Here is an 8,948-nt window from a genome sequence, read left to right on the forward strand (position 1 = left end):
TTTTTTAATCACCCTAAGCTAAAATTGTCAAATTGTTCAAAAGAATTACAAGAAATGTAACATATTATTGTTCAATATACACAAATGAATTTTTCCAGTCCTTTTTTAAATAGAAAGTCTTTCCAGAATATTGAGTGAGACTATATACCCTACTATCACATTTTTTGTGGATATACCTGTATATTATTACTTACAGCATATTTTAAAATGTGTTCAAATATCTATTCCTCCTCTAATTCTAGGCTGCTTTAGAGTAGTTTTCATAATGTTCTTCTTTTCCTTCACTTTAACTCCCTATTAGCACATAAGTGGTATTCAATAAATAGTAAGTCAAGTATTAACTTTCCAAAGGCTCTTCAATTTACATGTATATTTAGATTCAATTATATGATGTTAACAATATTTGAGAATTTTTACTTCTCAAAAATAAAAATTATCAAAATAACAATTTCATATTGATCTAATTAAAATATTACATTAAGTAAAATATTCATTTATGTTAATTTCCTGTATAACTAACGTCGTATATACTAAATGCAAACTTTAATTTTACTATAAAAATAAGTGAAGATTCAGTTTGGCAACACATATACTAAAATGGGAATGATACAGAAAAGGTTAGCATGGCCCCTGTGCAAGGATAACATAAATATATACGAAATGTTTCATATTTAAAAACAAATAAATAAATGAGTTAGTGAGTGCTCTATTAGTCCCTTATAATACCTTTAGTCAGGATAGAATTGAACCGTGAGTTTGGATAAGCTGAATCTCCAAGTTTGTGTTAAATGACCACAATAGCAAAGGTTTGAAAAAATTTTAAAAAGCTTTGTGGATTTTTATATATTTATATGAGTATGCTCTAATTATGATAATAATAGCATTTATTCATTTTAAAGTATGCAACACATTTTCCTTTAAATAGTGAAGGGAAATATAAATAAAATTTAGGCCTATTAGAGAATTGTATATATTTAAGAATTAAAACATGATTAATGACTATGATACAATATACAGCACAGGCTGATGTAAAGTAATGGATAATATTTGTTAAAATAATTGTATGCAGGTGCATGAAAATGTAAATGAAGTCCACCTATTTTGTGCATGAAATCAAATAAATTAAATCTTTGAAAATAATTATGTTTTATTCAGTTCATATGAAACTTTATTATTTGTTAGAGCAAAACTTCCACATCTAAACATAAATCATTTAGATTTTATTTTTAAAAAGACATTTTATAATGCCATTATTATGTAATACAGAAGAGAGCATTCTCTGATCATATACAAAAATATTCTAGTAGAAATAGAATGAAAATAGATTTTTGTAAGATATTTTCTCTTCTTTTTGATGAGTTAAAACTATCATTAAAGATTCTGAATCGCTGAAGAAGTTTGTATAAATTCATACACCAAGTGTTCTATCCTCTCACCGGGGATATGTTAGAATGCAAGAATAAGATCAGGATAAAGTCATATATTTTATAAAACTGCGTACAGTGATTCACTATGACCTTGCAAATTCCCAGTTACAACTAATCAGATTACTGGAAAGCAGTATAGAGACTGTTCTTGAATAAAACCAATAGGCGTTAGGTGTATGTGTGTGTTTTAAGTGTACAATGAATTGTTTTATATATATATTTGTAGTGTTGTGCAACAATAAACATAATCAAATATAGAATATTTCTATTAGTCCGCCAAGAAACTCCATACACATTGTAAGTTGGGTGCCATTTTTCTCCTCAACCTCAAGCCTAGGCAACCTCTAATCAAATTTTTGTCTCTGTATATTTGTCAATTATGGACATTTTATATAAATGGAAACATGCTATTTAGACTTTTGTGACTATTTTCTTTCATTTATTATAATGTTTTCAAAATGTACCCATGTTAATGACCAGTACTTAATTCCTTTTTATTGTCATATAATATTAGATCATAGAAGTGACCTTATTTTATGTATCTATTAATCATTTAATGGACAATTGTATTGTTTCCATATTTTCACTATTATGAATAATTCCATGAGGAACTTTGTGTATACATTTTTGTCTGGATGTATATTTTTATTTTTATTTGGTATATACAGATGAGTCGAATTGTCATGTAACATGGTAACTCTGTAATTAACCTTTTGAGAAATGCCCAGCTTTCCAAAGCGGCTGCACACTTCACATTCCCACTAGCAGTGTATGAGGGTTCCAATTTATTTGCACCCTCGTTAACACTTGTTATTATTATATCTGTGTTTTTTTATTATGGCCACCCTGGTGTGATGACTAATGATATTAGATATATTTTTATGTTTTTAATTAGAAATTTGCTTATCTTTTTTAGTGAAGTATCTATTCAAATCCCATGTCCATTTTGCTTTTTATGCACTTTATTATTGAAATGTATGAATATTTATATATTCTATATATGGGTCAATTTTCAGATACATGATTTGCAAATGTATTTGTTTGCTATCATTTAACCACAAAACATTTCAGCTTTGATGATCTATAATTTCTCTACTTTTCTTTTGCTTTATGTGTTTTTGAAGCTGGCCACCACTCCTGGCTAATTTTTGTGTTTTTAGTAGAGATGGGGATTCACCATGATGGCCAGGCTGGTCTTGATTTTTTGACCTCAAGTGATCTGCCTACTTCAGCCTCCAAAGTATTGGAATTATAGGCATAAATCACCCCAGCCTGTGATAGTTTTGTAGTAAATTTTGAAACTGGAAATTGTGAGCTTTCTAACTTCTATTTTTAAGGTTTTTTAAGGCTATTTTGAGTCTCTTAAATTTCCACATTAATTTTAGAATAGGGTTGTCACCTTCTGGAACAACAACAACAAAAAAAACACCTCTCCAGCTATGATATGAATATGTATTAGACAGAATCCGTGGATTAATTTGGGGAATACTGCCACTTTAAAAACATTGAGTTTTCTGGAATGAGAACATGGGAAACCTTTCCACTTATTTGTGTCTTTAATTTCTTGAAGTAATATTTTATTGTTTTAGTATGTGTTTTGCTCTTCTATTAAGAAATTTATTCCAAAGTATTTTATTCATCTGGATATCTTTATAAATAAAATGTCATTAATTTTATTTTTGAATATTTTATTTTAATTTAACGCCCCTACTTTTGGATCACTGTCCCAACTGACTTTTGGTTTTGGGACCCAGCGTAGCAGATTCTCTGGTTTTGGATCAGGCACAGAAGGATTCAACTTTGGATCAAATAACTCGTCTGTCCAGGGTTTTGGTGGCTGGCAAAGCTGAGCGGGTGTCAGCAGGCCTTTCCGTCCCTGGAACCAACTGCATCCTCAGCTTCCTCACTGAGAAATGCTGGAGCAGGCTGTTCAGATGGATGTTGCCATCAAAACATATACACCCAGAAATAAACAACAGAAACCATAACTCAAGAGATGCGTGATTATTTGTTTTATATTTCATGTTGGGTTCCCCACGCCATTATTAAGCTGTTGATCTGTTTCCGGAAAAAGAAAAAGAAATAAGTTACAGGAATAAGTTATTTTGGTTTGTTGATCTTGTATTCTAAAATCTTGCTGAAAATACCTATTGTCTAGCAGATTTCTAAGGATTTTCTATATTCAATATCATGCTATCTGCAAATAGACATAATTTTACTTCAGCCTCTCCAGTCTATACATTTTATTTATTTTCTTGCCTAATTGTCCTGGCCAGAACACTCAGTATATATTGAATGAAAATGGCAAAAGTGGATAAGCTTGGTTTGTGCATAATCCCAGAGTGAAAGCTTTTAGTTGTTCTATGATCTCATGAAGATAGAATATAAAATGGTGGGCATCGGAGACTGTGAAGGTTAGCAGGGAGGAAAGGTTGAAGAGAGGTTGATTAATGGGTAGAAAAACACAGTAAGATATTGTGGATTTGATTTCAGGCAACTGCAATAAAGTGAATATTATAATAGAGTCACAGAAATTATTTGGCTTAATACTGCACATAAAAGTTATATACTGTAGTTCATTAAATATGTAATTGCACTGTGTATATAAAATATATCTATCTTAATTTAAAAATATTTTATTGCTAAGATTTCCAATGATCGTCTCAGCTGATGGAAAGTATTGCCTCAATGTTGATGGCTGTTCACTGGTAAAAGAGTGGTTGCTAAAGGTGGAGTGGCTGTAGCAATTTTTAGGATAAGCCAAAAATGAAGTATGCTGAATTGATTGACTCTCACTTTCATGAAGGATTTCTCCATAGCATGTGATGCCATTTGATAGCATTTTACCCAGGGTAGAACTTCTTTCAAAACAGGTATCAGTTCTCTGAAGCTCCCAACTGCTCTAACAAGTAAGTTTATGTAGTATTCTAATTCTTTTGTAAGAAAACCTAGACAAAACCATTCAGGACATAGGCATAGGCAAGGATTTCATCGCTAAAACACCAAAAGCATTGGCAACAAAAGCCAAAATAGACAAATGGGATCTAATTAAACTCCAAAGCTTCTGCACAGCAAAAGAAACAATCATTAGAGTGAACTGGCAACCAATAGAATGGGAAAAAAGTTTTGCAATCTACCCATCTGACAAAGGACTTATATCCAAAATCTATAAAGAACTAAAACAGATTTACAAGAAAAAAACAAGTAAGTCCATTCAAAAGTGGGCAAAGGATATAAACAGACACTTTTCAAAAAAAGACATATATGAAGCCAACAAACATGAAAAAATGCTCATCATCACTGGTCATTAGACAAATGCAAATCAAAACTATATTGAGATACCATCTCACGCCAGTTAGGATGGCGATCATTAAAAAATCTGGAGACAACAGATGCTGGAGAGGATGTGGAGAAATAGGAGCACTTTTACACTGTTGGTGGGAGTGTAAATTAGTTCAACCATTGTGGAAGACAGTGTGGCAATTCCTCAAGGACCTAGAAATAGAAATTCCATTTGACCCAGCAATCCCATTACTGGTTATATAGCCAATGGATTATAAATTGTTTTATTATAAGGACACATGCACACATATGTTCACTGCAGCACTGTTTACAATAGCAGAGACTTGGAACCAACCCAAATGCCCAATCGCTGATAGACTGGACAGGGAAAATGTGGCACATATACACCATGGCATACTATGCAGCCATGAAAAACAATGAGTTCATGTCCTTTGTAGGGAAATGGATGAACCTGGATACCATCATTCTCAGCAAACTGACACAAGAACAGAAAATCAAAAACCACATGCTCTCACTCATAGGCGGGTGTTGAACAATGAGAACACATGAACACAGGGAGGGGAGCATTACACACTGAGGTCTATGGGAGGGACTAGGGGAGGGACAGTGGAGGGTAGGGAGTTGGGGAGGGATAACATGGGGAGAAATGCCAGATATTGGTGACGGGGATGGAGGCAGCAAACCACATTGCCATGTATGTACCTATGCAACAATCCTGCATGCTCTTCACATGTACCCCAGAACCTAAAATGCAATAAAATATATACGTGTATATATATGTGCATATTATATATATATACATAAAAAGATGATTTAGGACACAGATTCTATTAGTCCATTGTGTGCTCTGAGAATGGGTAATTTAAAAAGAAAAGAGGTTTATTTAGCTCACAGTTTTGCAGGCTGTAGGGCAAGCATGGCACCAATATTTGCTTCTGGTCAGGACCTCAGGGAGTTTTTGCTTATGGTGGACAGCAAAGGGCAGCAGGCCTGTCATATGGTGAAAAAGCAAACAAAAGAGAGGAGGGAGGTCCCAATCTCTTTAATAACCAGATCCCACATGAACTCATTGTTTTGTGGAAGGCACAAAGCCGTTTATGATCAAATATCTCCCAATGAGCCCCACCTCCAACACTGGTGATCACATTTCAACATGTATTTGAAAAGAGAAAACATCCAAACTATATCACACATAAACTTCTTTTGCTTTTGCTTCATCACCTGCAAAATAGAAATGATAGTGGGGCTCACACTATAGGTGGTGTTTAGAATATTGATTGACCCCTAATAAGAATTTAATAAATGTTAGTGTTTATTGTTTACCTGAGTGCCCTTTGACATTACCTTTCTTTTTTTTATTCAATTCCACATTTCAAAAAAGAAGCACTAAAATGATATGTATTGTGCATCTCGCATGTGCCACATGTTTTGTTTTGTTTTGTTTTAGGTGATGCAGCCCTCAACAAACTAGGTGCCTGACCTTACTAAGTCCACATTTGTGATTTGTGTATCTGTCTGTGTCTGTATTTTGTGACTACAGCTGAAACCAATATAAACTAAGAAAAAAGTAAACAAAATAATTTCACGTGCTAAGACAAGTAAGTTAAAATGAATTAACTGCAATCAGAGAGGGAGTTTTTGGTTCGCAATTCTAATTGGGTGGGGGAAGGATGCCAACTTTTTGGAGGTACGGCTAAGCTGAGATGTGTGAATAAATGAGGAGGTTTTTCAGTCATTTAAAAATCAGAGAAAGAACAATTTCAAGGAGAAAGAACAACAAATTGAGATGAGGAATATCTTGAAATATTCAAGGAGCAGATGAGTAATGAGTGCAGTTGAAACAAATGAGTTAGTTGCATATCTTCAGGGTAGAAGAAAGTGGGCACAGCATGGTTGACACAATTTTGAAGAATGAGACGAGGGTCAAAGCATATATGGCTATCATTGTTGTTGTTGTTATTTTTCTTAGGATCTCATTCTGTCGTCCAGGCTGGAGCATAATGGAATGATCGTTCATAGCTCTCTGCAGCCTTGACTTCCCGGGCTCAATCAATCCTCCCACCTCAGCCTCCTAAGTAGCTGGGACTACAGGTATGTGCCATCATGCCCTGCTAATTTTTTTTCTTTTGTACAGGCAGGGTTTTACCATATTGCCGAGGCTGGCCTCAAACTTCTGTGCTCAAGACATCCACCCACCTGGGCCTCCTAATGTCTTGGGATTACAGGTATGAGCTACCATGCCTAACCCCATATAAGGTCTTGATTACTGTGAAAGGAATTTTGGTTTTATTCTAAGATACAGGGTAAGGCATTTTTAAAAGAGTACCTGATTTGTAAAAGAGTAACTGTCAATGTTGGGTAGAAAATTGATTGCAGGAATGCTTGAGTCGAGAGTAGAAAGGGTACAAAGGATAAGACAATAACTCTAATAATTGATATAGAGCCTTGATCAGGGTATGATGGAAGGGAGTAGAGGTGACATCCTAGATGGCTTGCCTGGGTCAGGAGAGATGAGCCAAAATATTGTCCTGTCTTAAAAGGTGGAGACTACTTGAGAATTCTGGTATGCTGACAGAAATAATCAGAGACAAATAAAAATGATGATGCAGAAGAGAGAAGTTTAACCAACGGAATCGGTTCTTCCAATTAACATCCTTTATGACCACAACACATCCACCACTTTCCTAGGACAAAAGTGTGGTTAGAAAAACTTTCCTAAAAGCACAGAGATGGGCTCAGAATATAAATGAGAAGCACCCAGGGAGTAGAAAATGATTGTGAGGCTCAAGGATGGCAGAAGGAGAGAAAATAAAATAAAACAGTATCAAAAAATATGACAAAGGCCTCATCTTCTCTGCACATTCTACCTTGTAATTACTGCCACTGTATCAGCCCACTCTAACTGACCCAGATAAACAAACAGACTTGGTATAAAATTACTCCAAGGAGAAAAATTCATCCCGTTTGACCTATAGGCAAGAAACTTCTGACTACCACCATTAACCTCTGACCGTCAGCTCAGCTCTGTGTAGCAGGACTTCATGCCTCTGTTTCCCCTGCTCCCTTGAAGAAATAAACAGATTTCTTTCTCTATTATACACATTTAGTAGGAATTCCTTAGACCAACATTGCTTGACCAATTGAGAATAAACACTTGAAGACTGAGTTAAAGAAAAGGAGATTCCCAATCTTATTGTTTCACAACTAGTAAATAAAGTAAGAATCAGACCTGCACTAAAACAATTTTCAGTGCAAGGCACAGCAAACTGAAATATGGTTGACGCCCAAGGGACAGAAATGGCCTCTGTTGACCCTGCTGATTTGAAGACCACTTAGGTGGAAGAGAGTAGATGACACAGACTTGACTAAAAGCACCTTCCAAATTGGCCTGTGGTCATGTAGTACAAAGATCAGCTTTCTAAGGAGCATAGATTTGGTCCTGTAGCACAAGATATTACTTTCATGTCACATATTCATAATACATTATTTTAAGTGTGTGACATTCTAGAATAAAGTACAGAAAATTTGCCTACAGTGGCACTGGAACACTCATATATCGCCTTCACTGTTCCCATAGTCACATTACTTTATTTCCTGATGTGTGAGGTGCATCACACAGGAGTAATTACCACTACTACTGATTTGCCCTCCGGTGCCCTCTGACTATAAACTATTTTATGTGTCTGATTCAATAAAACTGTCATTGGCCCTCTGATAAATGATTACATTGCAAAACGAATTATTCGTATACATTTGCCAAACTAGAAGTTCATATGGGCCTCTATGACTACATTAAGGAGATTGATGTATCATGGAAATAATTCAAAATAGAGAAATGACTGAAAGTAAGTGGACTCATTGCCTAAAAATCAAGTATGTCCCTTCTGTCTCTCACCTTGTACTGTGCTTCATTGATTGACTTAAGGAAGGAAGGTGCTGAAGTTATCGTTTGACAGCCATCAAAGAAATAATGTCATTGTTGTGGACATGGTTTATCTTCCTAAAAGCAAACCCCAAACTCTGTTTCCTAGCAATTTTCCACAGAGAATCTTCAAAAGCCATGCACCCACTTCAGTAATAACAGCAGAGGTCTACTGAGCCCAGTTTTGGTCACTGAGACATAGAGGCATGCTTGCTGATGGTTTTCTGGGAAAAAACTTGGATTTCTTAATAAAAAAAAACCTCTTGTCCAGATTTTTCTGTCATACCCAAAACAAC

The 8,948-nt window shown here is 35.0% G+C and overlaps 1 pseudogene; it reads left to right on the forward strand.

Annotated features, from left to right (window-relative positions):
- The first annotated feature begins 575 nt into the window (after window positions 1–575).
- LOC119472429 lies at window positions 576–675 on the forward strand (annotated as a pseudogene).
- The last annotated feature ends 8,273 nt before the right edge of the window (window positions 676–8,948 follow it).

This window comes from Cebus imitator, unplaced genomic scaffold (assembly GCF_001604975.1).
Source record: "Cebus imitator isolate Cc_AM_T3 unplaced genomic scaffold, Cebus_imitator-1.0 Scaffold100, whole genome shotgun sequence".
Taxonomy (NCBI): Eukaryota; Metazoa; Chordata; class Mammalia; order Primates; family Cebidae; genus Cebus; species Cebus imitator.